General features: G+C 34.6%; 1 long non-coding RNA gene across 2 annotated transcripts; it reads left to right on the top strand.

Moving 5' to 3' along the window:
* The first annotated feature begins 5,232 nt into the window (after positions 1-5,232).
* LOC110899815 lies at positions 5,233-9,015 on the top strand. 2 transcript variants are annotated; one of them, XR_004876382.1, is made up of 8 exons: positions 5,233-5,538; positions 5,936-6,056; positions 6,247-6,350; positions 6,451-6,480; positions 6,695-6,912; positions 7,341-7,474; positions 7,618-7,684; positions 8,061-9,015. It is a non-coding gene; the product is annotated as an uncharacterized LOC110899815 (long non-coding RNA). The 2 variants fall into 2 exon arrangements; XR_002570557.2 differs by having other exon boundaries at positions 5,234-5,538; positions 7,341-7,470.
* The last annotated feature ends 8,961 nt before the right edge of the window (positions 9,016-17,976 follow it).

Below are 17,976 nucleotides of genomic sequence, written 5' to 3'. Positions count from 1 at the left end.
CCTTTAATTTTTTACCTAATTTACACATTTCTTTTTATTTTTCTACCCAAAGTAAAATTAGATTACTTACAGAATTAGAATTAGCAAAAATATGAGTAATTATTTTTTTTGTAAAAAAATAAAAAATTCTGCAAATATTCAAAAAAAATCTGCAAAAATTCTACAAAAAATCTGTGAAAAATCCACAAAAAATCTGCAAAAATATATTAAAATTCTACAATAATTTTGCAAAGTTAAAAAAAAAACCTGCAAAAATTATTATAAACAAAAACCATATAATCTATAGGGTAATAGTTGGTGGATTTGATGGTCCATATTGTGTGATTCGTTTGGGGTTAATATCTATAAAAAAAACCAAACTACTTATACGTACATAATATTGGAGAAATAATCACTATTAATAAAATTGAAATAATTAAAATACTTAGGATCTTTTCTTAAAACTCAATTTTCAAGAAATTCGAAATTTGTAACTTTATTTGATAAATTGCTTGAGTTTAAATAAACTTGTTTGAAATATCAAACTTTCCGCCAGATTACTATCATCTAATCGATATAACTTAGGGGAATAAATTTGTGAATTTATTGTTTTATTTTTTTATGAGCTTAGTTTAAACGGGGCCTAGACAATTTCAGGTTATAAAAAGAAAATAAAACGGAAAAAGAAATGCAGTTTTTTTCCCAAACTAGTGTAGATTATATGGTTTCTTTATAATATTTTTTGAAGATTTTTTTTTACTTTGCAGAATTATTGTAGAATTTTTTAATATATTTTAGCAGATTTTTTTGTGGATTTTTCGCAGAGTTTTTTGTAGAATTTTTGTAGATTTTTTTTAATATTTTCAAAATTTTTTATTTTTTTTTTCAAAAAATAATTACTCATATTTTTGCTGATTCTAATTTTGTGAGTAATCTAATTTTACTTTGGGTAGAAAAATAAAAAGAAATGTATAAATTAGGTAAAAAATTAAAGGGATATAGAAAAATACCCAAATAGGTAAATATTTTTCAAAGTACCCAAATAAGTAAATACTTTTTGTATCTACACTAGTTTGGGAAAAAACTCGCACATATGCACCATTAAATCAACCATCGGCTGCCACTAGTTTGCATTGATCACTATTAAATGTATGTTATTCTCATCTTCTTTCAAAAAAAAAAAAAAAGTTAAACTCCTTCAATAATATAACTCTCGATTTCTTCCTTTTGACGTTTCAAGATTAACTACGAAACCACAAATGATTTAGGAATTTCACTTTCATTTTTTCTTGAACGGCAAAATTGGTCAAATATAAAACGGGAACTAGCAAAAAAGTAGAACCCAAATACAAAATACCATCATACAATTTAAACATTACTTCGAATTTATACCATGTAGACCACTCCAACCAATCTACCCTTAGGGGGTGTTTGGCCTAGTTTTTATTTTTTGGCTTATGCTTATATTTTAAACTAGCTTATAGCTTATTTTCTATCATTTGATAAGCTCTTTTTAATGTGTTTGGATTAGCTTATAGCTTATTTATATCATTTGCCCTTACACAAAGAAGGTTTCTTTAAATAAGCTAAAAAACCATCATCAAATAAGCTTATTCAAATTAGCTTATATAAGCTAATAAGCATAAGCTTAAAAAGCTAAACCAAACATCAAATTAAGCTTATTTTGTAAAAAAAGCTAAAAAAAGCTATAAGCTTTGTTAAAAAAGCTAGGCCAAACACCCCCTTACTCTATTCCCAATCCACAAATTTTATCTCTTCTACGATCCTTGTTGAGCTCAACTCCTAGCAAATAAACACCTTATCTTTTTTTAACAACCTAAATCATATAAAATCTTTAGATGACAGGATTTGAACCTTGATCTCAAAGAAAGTAACATCTAAATTTCAATGGCATTGCCAGTTAGACTCAACGTCACCATACAAATAAACACTTGTCGTATCTAGCCCTCACTTTTGACTTATAGAAATCTTATGAATCCAATCTTCAACACGGTGGCTTTTTTTACCATCTTTGAGAGGTGATGTGGCCATTCTTGACTACCTTTCGCATTGAATGAGGGTCCATCACAAATCCTTACGTGCCATCTTTGTAAAGGACTAGCAAAAACTAGACAGGGGCCTTATTTGCTTTCTTTTTTCTCCCTTTCTTTATTTTTCTTATTTTTGGTTAAATAGATCTTATTAAGAACGTTACAAAATGTGTAATAACATATAAAATATGTGTCAATGACATTATAGCCTAGTACATTTTCAGGGTGAATAAGGCTTTGAGATCGTTAGATTCTGGGTTTGATTCGCACAATAAAAGGTTTTTCAATCATTGCCTATCGGAGATATATATAATCGTACTTAAAAAACATGTAAAATATGTAAAATTCTGTATACATTTATAATAGTTGTATATAACACTCGGAAATTATAATCGAATCATGTGACAACACGTGTCCGATAACTCTCAAATATTCCCGATATGTTGGACAAGAGAGACTAAATTGTATAAAATATGGAAGATTGAAAGTTGAGGGGTCAAAGATGAAGAAATGCCAAACATTTGGCTTCTGACGGTCCCTTACTGTCCGCAAGGAAATTCAAAACAGTGGGCGCACCAGAGGTCCATACGGACCGCAAGGCATATGCCTTACGGCCCGTAAGGCCTTCAATGACAGACTTGTTGCAGCTGGGAGCTGCTGCTCCTGCCACCCATGTCGCGATTTGGCCACCTTTCTTCCTCCATTAGACATCTAGGGTGCCACTAATCACCTCCATAACACCTCAGAAGACACATGTCTTGATTTAGAGGATTGAATCCAACTATAAATAGAGGTGTTCAAGCACCATCTGAACTTGCACCTTTAAAAAATCATTCTCTCAATCTTGGAGTGCTTCTGATCTATAGAGGCTTCCCTTCTAATGTTATAACACTCCCTTACACACTTGTAAGGCTAGAGACTGATTAAGGGTTGTTATATGATCATATTATTGTAGCGAACAACCCTTAGAAGTTATACCTTTTAATCATACCGTTTTTCGGGTTGTTATATGAGCAAGTTTCAATTCCGCTTTGACTTTCAATTCTGATCCGTTTGAGCAAATTTAGAGATTGATTAAGGGTTGTTATATGATTATATTATTTTAGCGAATAACCCTTAGAGATTATACCTTCTGATCATACCATTTATCGGGTCTATTGCAAAGTTCACTTGTTATGTCAAATAAATATCCAAAATGCCCTTTATGGCACAAAATATTGTTTTAAAACCAAATGAATATGTTGAAACTGATGTTATAATAATATGAAATATATTTTGGCATTTCAAACTTGTCTTAGACCCATTCGTCCACCCGATACCGCATATGTACGTACGGCTAGCTTAATAAGCATAAATTATATGGCTAGTTTAATAAGTGTAAACTATATTAATCAGGTAGCAATGTTGTAGTTTTTAACTTTATTTATATGCATTTTTTATTTTGTCTTTGCAATTCATTCATTTAGTTTTTTTTGTATTTGTGTTTTTGAATTGTCATTCAATAATGCATTTACTTAGAGTGCTGGTTTATAGATGGTAAAATGGGTGGCGGATTCGGTTGGGTAACATGTTAAAACGGACAAATTTTAGGGAAAAAGGTCTAAGTTAGTTGTTTTACTCAAGTGTATAAGTATCTTTGGAATTAATCCTGAATATAATTATTCGGGTTAGGTTTTTGTACAAATGAATCTTAATGTGCTAAACATAAGAAGTGAAGAGAATTTTTTTAAGGTTTTTTTTTTCTATCTAGTAGAGTAATTATATAAGTACTCGCTGTTTGGCTAAGCTTATTTTAGTGACTTATTTACTTATTTACTTTTTAAGAAGTTAAAAGGTGTTTGGGTTTAGCTTATTATGTGAGAGGAATAAGTAAATAAGTCATTCCATTATGACTTATTTGCTTTTCAAATAAGCAAATAAGTAAATTAGTCATTCCAATAAGCTTAGCCAAATAGCCCCTAACTATGCAAAAAAATATTTTTCTTTAGTTTTTTCAACTAAAAGACATGTTTAAGTAGATGAAAAAATTTCCAAAAAAAAAAAATCTTCATTTCTCAGTTCTCATGTTTAACACATTAAGATTAGTTTATATTTAATCCTTACACTAATGATATAAAACAGTTACTATAATATTGTCTAATTGTTTATCAGAATTTGAATTAAATACTCAAATAGTCAAATAGACTTGCCCAAGCCCTGGAGTCTAGATTTAACCAATGTTTTAAAAACCGGTTCAAACCGGCCGGTTGTACCGATTAAACCGCCCGATACACCCGATTAAACTGTTTTTGAGCGAAATCCGGTACGGTATAAAGAACGGATTTTAAAACATTGGATTTAACCCAAATAACCCGTTTTTGTAAATTTTCTGGGTATTCTGGGCCGTGTTAATTTGTCCAAGTGAAATGGGCTGAAGTGTGAAAGTGCAAACTTGGTTTTCATGGGCTATGCTTTATTTGGGCTTTGGAGAATGGGCAAGACAAACGGCGGTTCAAGCCTTCACTAAAAAATACTCCTAAAATCACTTTTTTTTCTCCGGATGTTATTGGGGCTCGTTTATTTTCGGAACCAATAATTATATTGAGAACCGCGTAAAAAACTTGTATCTTTTGTTTTAAGTGTAATAAACAAGATGGTTACATAACTGCCTACCCCACTATCTCATTAAAATTAGTGATTACATATTTTGTTACTAAGTCATGAATACCTAGTTTTTCATCGTTACAATTAACAAATCGATGCTAATTCAGTAATTTATGATTATTCAAAGGGTCATGATAAGTTTATTTTTTTTTCGGATCTCACTAACAACATAATTACTATCTTGAGGGTGTACTGACTATACAGAACCATAAGCTTATATGTATATAATTGCAGCTTTGCATATTTTCGCTAGAAATTCCACTTTTACATGCTAATTATATATATATATATGGAACCCATTAAGTCTAACCGTTTTCTAAATTGATATCCACCGTCGGATCATGCTGAGATGAAATCTCAGCCGTTTAAACTCCCAAAAATAACCGCTCTCATGGCGGTTTAGAGCGGTTGTTTGTGGTTTCTCAAATAGGTGGTTACCTCCACCTTTTCCTGCCCAGTATCTCCACAACTTTAGTGGTTACTTCCTAATTTTCCCACCCATTATTATACTTTTGTTCCCACCCAGCTCATTAACTCCCACTTAAAAAAACTGTTTTTGAGATGACACTGGCCGTCCATTGTAGTTATTATATTAAGTCTAACCGTCTGTGGTTATCTTCTTATTTTATGGCCCACTATCTCCAAACCAGTTCCCGACGGTTATCTGATGGTTTTTTTTTGCCATCCCCACTCTCGCGTGATTCCAGGGCATTGGTTTCTCCTCCTCCCCATAAAACTCCCCCTGTGTTCAATCACAATTCCAAATCCAGAGAAACCCTCGATTCCATCAGCCACTGACCGTGCCCTCTGCGTCTGTTTGAGCCTAGCCCCACCGCCATAGCGCCACCGTCTGCCACCAAACCAGGTAATGACGAACATCGTGCTGAATCCTTTAATTTGTAAGTGTAATTCCAATCATCACTGTTTATGATATTTTAAAAGCTATAACCGATTGAGATCAAGGTATATTATTATGGGTAACGGGTCATCATTACTAGAGGTGGCAAGTGCAGTTTGGGTAACGGGTCAAAACGGGTTCGAGTTGAAACTTATAACTTTTGGTACGGGTTGAAACGGTCAGCTGTGTTTGTGTTGACTGCCTAAATTTTTTGTCCTCTAACTATTTGTGTAATATATAATGATCGCATAGGTGCGGGTTGAAACTGGTCGCATGTTATTTTGTATTTAGAACTCAGTAGTTTCATATTTGAATCTTATATTTGAGAGTGGTAGGTTTATATTGTGTTGGTTGGATGATGTAGGTGGTTGCACAACACGTCTATTGAAATTACGAAAAAGTACCTGCAAGCTTTTTGTCCATGTTTAATGTTGCTTACCGCGATTCAAATGGAGAACTCCCAGTGGCAGCTGGTCGCTTAGCTGGTACATTTTCTAAACCAGTTCTTTCTTTCATTTTTGGATTGAAGTTGAGTTTTTAAAAGTTGGATGAAGTAACCAGTAACCACACACAAACAAGTGTGATTTTTGGCTTGCTAATTCCACAATTATCAATCTAGCTTATATCCATCCATGATGTAATATGTGTACATGGTTATTTGAACATGCCCAAAAGCATACATTTATCAAAAGACCAAGCAGTTGAATGGTTTAATGAACAAAGGCAATGGGTCGGCCTCTTTAATTTGACGGATACCTTGTATTTTTCTCAAATATCAGGTAATTTATCATACATTTTTTTATGATTTACATGTTCACTGAACAACTATTGTTTGATGTTTAATTATATATAAGTAATCAAATATACTCAATGTTTCAGATTTTGAGATCTAGGAGATGCTCCCCGAGGGTACACGTTCTCTTTTGGTTTTGCCTGTGATTAGTAACGATTATTTTTTAAATTATCATCTTCTTTGGGCAATTTAGTTTAATTTATATTTTATTATGTTTATTTTTAATCGCTGGCGTTTTCAAAATTAGAAATAAATTTATGCCTAAGTGCCTAACTTGGAGTGAATTCTTTAATTTTTATACACTTCATTTGGCATATGTTCAATTTATAGAGCTTTGATCGTGTTACAAAGAAATAACCAACCAATCACAACATGCCATGTCGTCATCCCTTATGCCTCAACACCGGTGAAAGATTGCCTCGCCTCACCCACCACGCCGCCCTCCATGCCATACGAGGGCCGGTGTGCCCGACGTGGAGTGACTTCCACGCTGCTTTTCCACACCCATTCCGTGTGGTCTTAAAAGCTATAACCGATGTGAGATCAAGGTATATTATTATGGTAAAGGACCCGTCCACCGGACGGGTATTAATATATCGTGTGAAAGATGATCATTAATATATCGTTTGATTCATCTAGAAAGGTGTTAATTACGAATTTGTTGTGTTTGATATGTTGTAGCCTATAATTATGTAACGGAACGAGTCTTCCAAATAAGTGAAATAATATTCTTGGTTTGATTTGTCTCGTAAGTTTTGGTGTTGAATGAAATGCAGTTTGCCGTTCAAAAAAAAAAAAAAAATTTGAAAGTATTGGTAGTTGGTACTCGGATTCTCATTCCATCAAATCCATGGCTATTTTTGTAAAAAAAAAAGATAAGTATAAGGTTTATTTTTCAGCCATAGCAACCCCAATATGATGTTTGTGTGCGTAACTTCCATATCATCACTGTTTATGATATTTTTGTGTTTTGTAGTGTTGGCGACTGACGAGAAGTATAATGAGGCAATTTATAGCAGTGCTAAACGGCTAACTAGCTGCAGCGATCGATAGTCTTCCTGATCCTGGCAGCCCACAACCATAGGACGCTACAACAGTTGTGGCAGGTTCGTAAGTTACGAAAGCAATAACTTACAAATTCAAAATTTTGGTTAAGGGATACTGTGTTAGTATCCATTCAGTGTACGGTTCGACAGGACTAATATATATGGTGTTTTTGGATTTTGATCAGTGGTTGTTATGTTGTATTGTAGATGTTGGTGGTAGCATCTTAACATTTTGCAAATCTCCATTTGGGACAAATCATCCTGTTTACTGCAGGTTTGACCTTCCTCTTTTGTTTTAGTTTGACTTTTGTAAGTCAAAACTAGCATCTTTGCTATTGACGATTGACAATTTCAGTTTCTTTAGAACTTAGTTTTGTGTAGTCATCGGTTCTAAAAGATTATACCAATTTAGAGGTTAAAGATTAGTATGCATCTTTACTATTGACGATTGACAATTTCAGTTTCTTTAGAACTTAGTTTTATGTAGTCATTGGTTCTAAAAGATTATACCAATTTAGAGGTTAAAGATTAGTATGTTTGACCAACAAAGTCAAGGCTCTACTTTATTTATGCTATTTTTCACCATTTTAATTCATTTTGGTGGGAGCACTTCATGTTGGTGCTTTTAATAACTACTGTCCGTGCTGCAGGTCAACTATGGTGTACAATGAAATGTGTAGACTACTCAGATGGTGAATGAATACAAGAATAAGTTGGAATATTTTGATTCTGGACATTATAAGTATCTCAGAAGAAGGTTTTATCGAGTCTTTTTTGGGTTTTGCCTTTTTTTTGTTCGTTTTTCCTTTTTCGTGTTTAATATCTGTTACGATATGTTTTCATATCCGTGTGAAGTAGGTGGGTCCTTTTTATTTGATAAACAGATATAAGATTGTCGTGCTGAAGAGGTGAGTGAGAAAACGAAACATGAGGGGTGTCTTGGGATTAAACTATCGGGTGATAGTGGTGGAAATACCATGCTCTAGCCCAGGTACCCACTCTTGGTTATTATTTTTGGCCTGTCATCAATGCATAACTCATAAATTATAATACACAAGGGGCAACACAACTTTTTATTAATTTCTAAATTTAAAACTAAATATAACTATACCAAACCGTTTTCAACAAGAAAAACAATATAATTTTTTTAAAAATCATATTTGACATGTTACTGTTTATGTCGGATAGATGGTTTTGGTACTGAAATCGAAGGTTTAGGGAACCGAAATAAATGAGTTTTGATACTGATGTTTAAGGAACTGAGATAGATTTGTTTAGTTTGATCATATTAAGTTGTTTTCAAAAAGTCATGTTTTGAAAAGCTAAGCCAAAAATGGCCTTAGTTGGATTGTTTTTGTTGTTGTTGAGCAGTTGGTTTGATCACCACCGGAACTAATCACGGTTTCTCTTCCTTTTAACCTTCTTTTTGGTTGTATTTTGCATTGTTCTGTTTAATCACTTTATATGCATTTTCTTATTTTTTATTGTGTATACTCTATATTTGCAGCTTTATTTTTTTAAATTGATGAATAATTGTATCGATCTTTAACCTAAATTAAAGTGAGAGAATCGGAGTTCCTCCGGTTGGGATCTTTTATTGAACAAGTAAGATGGTTTTTTGGATCTTTTATTCTTTTATTGCTTATTTGTGCAGGGATTACGTCGAGTGTGTAAATAAAATTTACGTGTGGGTGTTTTGGGATTGCCTATTTTGAGCTTATTTTAACTTTTTGACTTTTTAAAAGTTAATAAGTCATTTTTGTGGTGTTTGGATAATGTGTTAAGAAGGGAGCTTTTGTTGTTTGAAAAGAAGAAAAAGAAAAGTTAGATGGTTGTGAAAATGAGAAAGAGAGATAGAAAAGGAGAAAAGAAAAAGGAGCAGCGATCCCAAACAGCCTCAATATAGATTATCTTTGTTTGTTACGCTGTTAGCGTAACCCGTCCACCGGACGGGTATTAAACTAGTTGGAGAATGGGTTTAGATAGGTTCGCTTCATTGGTGGAGCTTCAAAAAAGAAACATTAACTCGGTGGTTTGCAAGTTATGTGAAGATGCAAATGAGAGATGTGATCACCTCATGACTTTTGTGTTTATTCGGCCCAAGTCTGGCACCTCATCCCAAATTGGTGTAGATTGAATCCAATATATGTCTTTTCTGTGAAAGATTTGCTTGAGATTGACAAGGTGTACAACCTGGATCAACGTTAAGGAGAAGTTCTCCATGGAATCATCCTACCAACTTGCTAGAACATATGGAAGATGAGGAATGAGTGTGTGTTTTTGGGCAAAAAGAAGAGCGCGAAGAACGTTTTTGTGGATTTTTAATAGATCTCGTTTTAAGTATTTAGCTGGGAAGGAGTGGGTTAAATTCACGTTGTAATTTGTTTCGTTTGTTTTATTGTGCCTAGCGTCTTGCTAGTGTTTTTAATGAAATTGGAAAAAAAAACTATTTCTCAACGACCATTTAAAGAATGGTTCTTGAACGTTCCTTTCTATAATGACGTCACAAAGCCATGTCCCATTCACACAAATAACACCACGATGACGTCACGGATCTTCCTCGGTTTTTATGTATAGGCCGAAAAGAAAGTTTCAAATAATTAAAGAACTAACCATTTAAAAAAGGTCATCACGCTAAATAAAAGGGTATCTTTCTTGTTACACGTTGTTTGGCTTAAATTCCTTTAATTAAACCATCATAATAATAATAATAATAATAATAATAATAATAATAATAATAATAATAATAACAATAACAATAACAATAACAATAACAATAACAATAACAATAGAGTTAGTTACAAACTAGTTCGTTACAAAAATCAATTTTAAGTAAAAAATAATATTAAACATATAATGCTTTGTACGATATAATGAAGGTTGGAAAGAGAATGAGATGAATGGTTATAAAACCGCATTATACATCACATTCAAAATGTAACATACAGGTGTTTATATGTTTCTTAATTATAGTTCTCTACACCTTAGACGCTATACCTTAAACAATTATACTTTGCTTAAAATAAAAGATGGTTATATAATGTCTTGGACAGTTACACACCCTTAAGGATTGCTTACCTAAACCGCACATAAAAGTCTAAGTAAAAAAAAAACAAAAAAAAATAAGGCGGTGAGAACCGAATCTAGAAAAAAACATTTTTCTAGTCAGACGTTCATCCAATTAAGACTGAACTGTTTTCAATCAGTATCATTTCGATTCGTTACTTTATTGGTTTAGTTTGTTACAGTTCCGCTATAATACCGACATTCGTTATAGTAACTTGAAGAGATATGCCCATGGGGATATCAACACGTGTTTTACATCGATTGGAAAGCCATAAAAACGAATATCAATACCAGTACCAATGTTGTTTGGTTGGTATCACTTTGATTCGCCACAATACCGTTACCATACCAATGTTGTTTGACACGTTGAAGAAACCATTAAAAACAAATACGATACCGACACCGATGTTGTTCAGATGGTATCAGTACAATTTTCACGGCAAAGAACAAAAAAACTATATTTGACTAGGAATGGCAATGGGACGGGTATGGGGCGGGTATAGCTAATCCCAACCCCATACCCGGTTACAAAAATTGGTCCCATACCCGGCCCAAAACCCGTCGGGTATGGGACGGGTAATCACCCATCGGGTGTCGGGCATACCCACGGGTTTCGGGTATGCTTGCGGGTTTCAGGTATCGGGCATAACCATCGGATAACGAGTAAAAATCAATGTATGCCGAGTTTGAAACCTTACAAAAGGCTGGAACGTGATAAAAATCATAGGCTAGTAGGCTACTACCATCAATTAGAGTTCATTTTTAAACCAATACATATTCAAAAGAAGCTATGGTAATACTTTAACCAATACACATTCAAAAGAACCAAAACAGCTATGTAATTTTGATATAAAAGCCTAATATATATTCAAGTCAAATAGGTGCATCCTTGATCCTCCATTTCAGTTTCAGTAGTTTGTTTTCACCAAAAGAGAGTACATCCAGCTAAAAACCTTGTCCACCTGCTGATTCTCTTTTGGGATTTGGGGTAACTATTAACTAAGGTAATTAAATATATATCTATAACTAAGGTAAGTAAATATATATCTATAATTGGGCGGGAATTACTTTTTTAGGATTTGAGACTAAATATATAATACATTGTAACTATAAAAAAATTATATATTTATATGGAGTATGTTAACGGGTTAACGGGTATCTAGAATCGGGTAAACGGGTATATATAATCGGGTAATCGGGTCGGGTAAACGGCTATAGCACCAAATCCAATACCCGTCCCAAATTTAAAAAAAAAAAATCTCATACCCGGTCCCATACCCGATTACCCGACCCCATACCCGTCCCGTATGTTTCGGGTATCGGGTTTTCCCATCGGGTTCGGGTTTTGTTGCCATCCCCATATTTGACTCGTTGAAATAAACTTTTATCGAATCTTAGATAAAATAAGTACGTCGTAACGTTTATTCGAAATTATAGAGCATTACATTATATTGCTAAAATCATGACCAGGGTAAACACGCCACTTTATAATAAAAAAACTAAACCGTGACGTAACTTTTATGACATGTACATTTGTGCGTCTATATTACTATTCACAACCCGGTTTTAAGCACGTCACAACGATATAAACAAAATTATATAAAATATTGTATCTTGGAAGTTAAATTATAAATGAAAAACAAAATATGCTTAAATATAATTTAATAATAAAATATTCTATACTAGAATGAAAGAAATATTTAAAAAAGTAACGGACACAGCATATTAATGTTATGTATAATACACTGAGATACGTTCATTCATAACTTTTTTGAACGACGAAACACACTCCATAGTTAACTTATACATCATCAAAATCTCTCATAATAAGGCTTGAACCCTCAACATCAATTCACGAGTGCCCAATGAAATACCAATTGTACTTGGTGAGTAAATTTGCACCTAGCTAGCTCCTTGATCCCCGATTCCCAAGGTATACGTATAAAAATATTTAGATTTAGGTTAGTTTACCGTTAAAAGAAAACGCTTGTCAATCCCTAAGCTTTCTTGAATGAAATATAAACATTTGCCAATGATCCCCAGCCCAAGTGGTTGGGAGGAGGTCAGGAGTTTTCCCCCTTGGGGGTTTCTTCTAGAGGGGTGCAGGTTCGAGTCCACTCTGGTACCAATATTAGGTAATTCCAGTGCGGCTGGACCTTAGGGGGGCCTGGGATTCGAACCCGCAGTGCGGGCGAATTTCTTAAGGGGAGTGAACCGTTAACCGTTCAAAAAAAAAAAAAAATATAAACATTTGGTGAAGAAGATACATACTAGAAAATGATTTTCACTACTATAAAAATTATTGTAAATACACTATCTAAATATTTTTCTAAGAACCAAAAATCACAATGGTTTTTTGATGTAAGGCTATCAGCGAAACGAGTGACAAAAGAAGAGCGGCAATAATCTGTCGGCAATAGAATTGTTGTATTGATCTGTCAAAAAACACGTCATTGGTAATCTTTTGCGATATTCATCGTTGTTTCGATAATGAAGTAGATGTCTAGACAGTAAAATATCTATCAATAATTTGTCGAAAAAAGCGGTCGCTGATCCATTGATGAAAAGTCTTTATACATGGTTTCTTAAAGCACTTTCACACCATCAACTTTCACCAAAGAATTACATACCGATGATGAATTAGATAGTGAAAATCCTGTAGTGCATTGATATAGTGTAAGAGATGGATAAGGATGAAAAGAATAAATTAAATTAATAAAAATATATAATAAAATGGATAGTGGAAAAAAATATAGATTTGATTTTACTTTAGAAAAAGTTGTGTTCTCCACTAGAAAATGTTGGGAGTGAAAGATACCTGCCTGTTTCTGCATCCATGTACGTCTGCTCGAGTCTAAAGGCAACTGTGGTCTAGTCACAAACAAACAAGCCAGCAACAATGGTATCATATCATATCATTTCCCCACCATGCATGCTTTTCTTTACTCCATAGATTTTCGTTCAATTCTCAAACCTTTCTTTTCTAACCATTGTCATGTGGATGGGATCATCCTTATGTGGAAAATGTAACACTTAAAAAAGGCAAAGTATATGTTCCAAATATATAAATTTGATGTTTCTATGTACCATTTGTTCTATGAAAAACCAAAGCGTAATGTGGTTGGATTGAAGTCCGGCCTGCCAAATTCAGTTTTAGTATGTTAGGTCATTGTTTAAAGCGTTTATAGAGAAAAAAAGAACGTGCCATCTATTTCTTCTTATTTTTTCTCTCGCACAACGCTTTGAAGATGACATATTATATTATGTTAAAACTAAAACATGAGACGATTCTAAACCGCGGGGTTATCTGCATGAATCCTAACACGCGATGAATACATGTTTGTAAGAAGTAAGAAATTTTATGCCTCTATAATTAGTGGATTTAATCTTAATTTTTGGATCCATTGTAGAATGTATCACAGCTCATGTTCCAACATATATTAAGTTTCTTTCACTCTTTACTAATTTCTTATTTTCTAAAAGTGGCCTTGTCCAACAACATATACTTTCTACGTTACTTATCCGTCCCCACGATGGTGACTTAATTAGCGATCAAACATATGTAACATGATATAAAAGTCGCGAGGTTTGATCCCGATACCTGGTTTTTGTCTATGATTAGCGCTATTTAGTATTTACATACTGTATACTAATCAAGTCCAGACACTTCAAGAAAAATTCTATCTAATGTCACGTAATTTTTTAAGCGAGTGTTTTAAAGTTGTTTTCATCGAAGTTTATGTGCCACTAGAGAAAATAAAGATGTATTAACAACTGATAGTTTATGTTTTGTACCATTAAAGATTAACAAATGACATAAATTCTTGTACCTGATTATAGGTGATTAGACTGTAAATAATTTTGTCCATATACTATTATATATAAATCAATTGGATATTTACTTCTTAACATCGGATTAAAATAAATTGTTCTTTTATAGCTCTAACAATGACCCTATCAAAGTTTCATTGTCTTATATAATTGCTACAACTATATTAACACCAATATATAGATAATATTACTTGAACAAAATATATTTCACCTAAATACCACATAATCTTGCACTTGCAAAGATTTGAACCAACAACATTTTTATTTAGAAGAAATACCATACTACTAGACTATTAGATCATCATTACCTCACACATAAATGCAAAGATATAAAAACCAACTAATGCACAATTCACATGCCATATGCAAATTTCCATTATGTGTCTAGGAAATTTCCCAAGAGTGTCACAATTCCATGGACATGCTATCCTTCTTTTTCCATGGTGTTTTCCCCTACTAAGTTCATAACGTATTGACAAGATATTTTATCTCTCATCTACTAACATATTTTTTTTTATTGAGAATGTATTATTTTGTGCATAATTATCTCTCCTTGTTTTCCTCTCAATCAAAGATCCATGCATATCTCCAGCCATTATTTTAATTCTTTTTTATTAGTTTCTTTCGTTTGGTCTATTGTATTACCTATTTAAGGCCTATTCTTCTTTGTATTTGATTATTAGAAAAAGGCATATGCTAAATGAATAAAAACTCTGAGTACCAATTTCTATATGGTATCAGAGCGGGTTCCTAAACCCTTAAAAAATATATACACTTCGGCCTCTTCTTCGCCTCTCATTCAATCGACTCCTTCTCACCGCCATGGCCGGTGATGACCAGAGCCGAACTAAATCCAATTCCGCTGCCGACAACCTAAATCAATCGAGTCCAATCCCGGGATTAAACCGTGAGATGTACGAACAGTTCATCAGCTCGTTCACTAATGACGAGATAATCCAGTGGATGGCAACATGGGGGCTAGATTAGGCGATGATGGCAACTGGATCGTTGATTCAGGGTGTACCGAACACATAACCTACCTTCTCAATCTGTTTCATGGCAACCTAAAAACAACACGCGAACTACCAGTAAGAATTCCAAATGGAGACTCTATACCTGTTAAAGGGAAAGGGTCGTCCACCTTACCAAATAGGACTTAAATTCGAGATGTCCTATACGTTCCAGATTTTACTTGCAACCTATTGTCGGTTAGTGGGCTGACTCGATACCTTCATTGCACTGTAACCTTCTTTCTAGACTTCTTCGTAATGCAAGACTTGAATTCGAAGAAATTGATCGGAACGGGTAAATGTCAACATGGCTTATACCGGATGAAGATGGTCGAACGAGAAAGGAAGGCTATGTCGGTGTCGGTGGAGGTATGGCATAAAAGACTTGGTCATGCTTCTAGCGGTAAACTTTCTCGTTTTGATTTTGTCAAAAATGTATCTTTTAAAACTATTGATTGTGATTCGTGTGCTAAAGCCAAGCACACCTGGTTACCTTTTCCCATAAGTTCTATGAAAACCAAAGAATGTTTCGAATTGTTGCATTGTGATCTTTGGGGAAGGTATAGAACTCCTTCGCTTTCAAGAGCAAACATTTTTTAACGATCGTGGATGACTACAGTCGATCTGTTTGGGTTTTCCTTCTAAGACACAAATTTGATGCGGGTGACCATCTGATATTTTTCCACAAATGATCAATACGCAATTTGGAAAATCAATTAAAAGGATTCGTTGTGATAACCGGGGGGGGGGGGGGAGTTTATTTCAAACCGAATGCACAACTTTTATGCTCAAGCGGGCATAATTCTTGAGACCACTTGCCCACACACTCCACAACAGAATGGTGTTGTAGAACGTAAGCACAGACATTTGCTCGAGACTGCACGAGCACTTAGATTTGAGGCAAATTTGCCAAAGAAGTTTTAGGCCGAGTGTGTCATGACAGTGGCCTACATAATCAATCGTCTCCCATCAAACACCATTAACAAGAAAACCCCATTTGAAATTTTACATGAAGAAGAACCTGATTATGAACATGTGAAGATTTTTGGTTGCCTCGCTTACTTTCGAAATACCGACACAGATGGAGACAAATTTGAATGGAAAGGGAAACCTAGGGTATTTTTAGGTTATCCACCGGGAACAAAAGGGTACAAAATATATGACATTACCGATAGCAAAATGGTGGTGTCAAGAGATGTGAAATTTGTTGAAAATGTTTTTCCTTTCAAGAGCATGGATCGTATCGACAAAAGCGAAAATGAGAAACTTTTTGATTTTCCGCCCTGGTATTACAATGAGACTAATGAAGGCGAACCCTTAGTCAACCCTCATGTTAATGGGAACGAAGAAAATCAGAATGGAGAGAATGCCCACGGTCACGAGGATGATGTCGAGACCATCAGCCATGAAGTTTTCGTTGAGGCATCGTTGAACACCTCAAACATTAATGATCAAGATCTTAGCAATGCACAAATTGCAGAACATGAAATGCAAAACAGTGTTGGTCCTTCTGAACAAAACACTTCGGTTCGAGAGGAAGAAAATGCCCAAGTTCGACCATCCAGAGGTCGAACCCAACCAGCACGCTTCAACGATTACAATGTCAAGCTTCCCCCATCAATAGACCATACTCGACCCACAACTAATCAAAGTTCATCCACGGTACATCCTCTAGCTTGTTACATCTATTATGATAATTTTTCTCCCGTCATAAAGCTTTTCTGTCAGCTATCGACTCATGCGATGAGCCCAAGACTTTTCGTCAAGCGTCACTGAACCATGAATGGCGAGAAGCCATGAAGAAAGAAATTAAGGCCCTTGAACAAAATGGTACTTGGACTCTTGAGGCGTTGCCCAAAAACAAAAGGGTGATTGACTCAAAGTGGGTTTACAAAATCAAGTACTAACCAAACGGAGAGGTGGATAGATATAAGGCGAGATTGGTGGCGAAGGGTTTCACTCAACTCGAAGGGGTTGATTATCATGATACATTTGCACCAGTTGCAAAGTTGGTTACTATTCGTACCTTGTTAGCCGTGGCTGTGAAAAGAAATTGGATGATTCACCAACTTGACGTGAATAATGCCTTCTTGCATGGGGATTTAGAGGACGAAGTCTACATGAAGATTCCAGAGGGTTTTGCTAAACAGGGGGAGGCTCGTGTTTGTAGATTAAGAAAATCGATCTATGGTTTGAAACAGGCGTCACGTAATTGGTATCAAAAATTCACAAAATCTCTCGTTGAGCTCGGGTTCAGACAGTCAAAGGAAGATTATTCTCTGTTCATTTATAAGTCAAAAAGGTCTTATGTAGCTGCGCTTATATATGTTGATGATGTTGTCATAGTTGGAAACGTCTCTGTAAAAATACAACACACTAAAGATCAGCTCGACGAGATGTTCAGCATCAAAGACATGGGTTCGTTGAAATATTTTCTTGGAATCGAAGTGTCTCGTATTAAGGAAGGTTTGGTCTTGAGTCAAAGAAAATACACGCTAGATATCCTGAGGGATAGCGACTGGATGGGTGTAAACCTAGTTCCTTTCCCATGGAGCAAAACCTTTAGCTTGGGAAGGGAGAGGGAGAAGATAAAGTGGATAGCAGTCAATACAGGAGGTTAGTTGGTCGTCTCCTTTACCTGCAGGCCACCAGACCGGAC

The sequence above is a fragment of the Helianthus annuus genome, chromosome 13, assembly GCF_002127325.2.
Source record: "Helianthus annuus cultivar XRQ/B chromosome 13, HanXRQr2.0-SUNRISE, whole genome shotgun sequence".
Classification (NCBI taxonomy): domain Eukaryota; kingdom Viridiplantae; phylum Streptophyta; class Magnoliopsida; order Asterales; family Asteraceae; genus Helianthus; species Helianthus annuus.
Note: the sequence above shows the minus strand (reverse complement) of the source record. Positions and strands in the feature narration are given on the sequence as shown.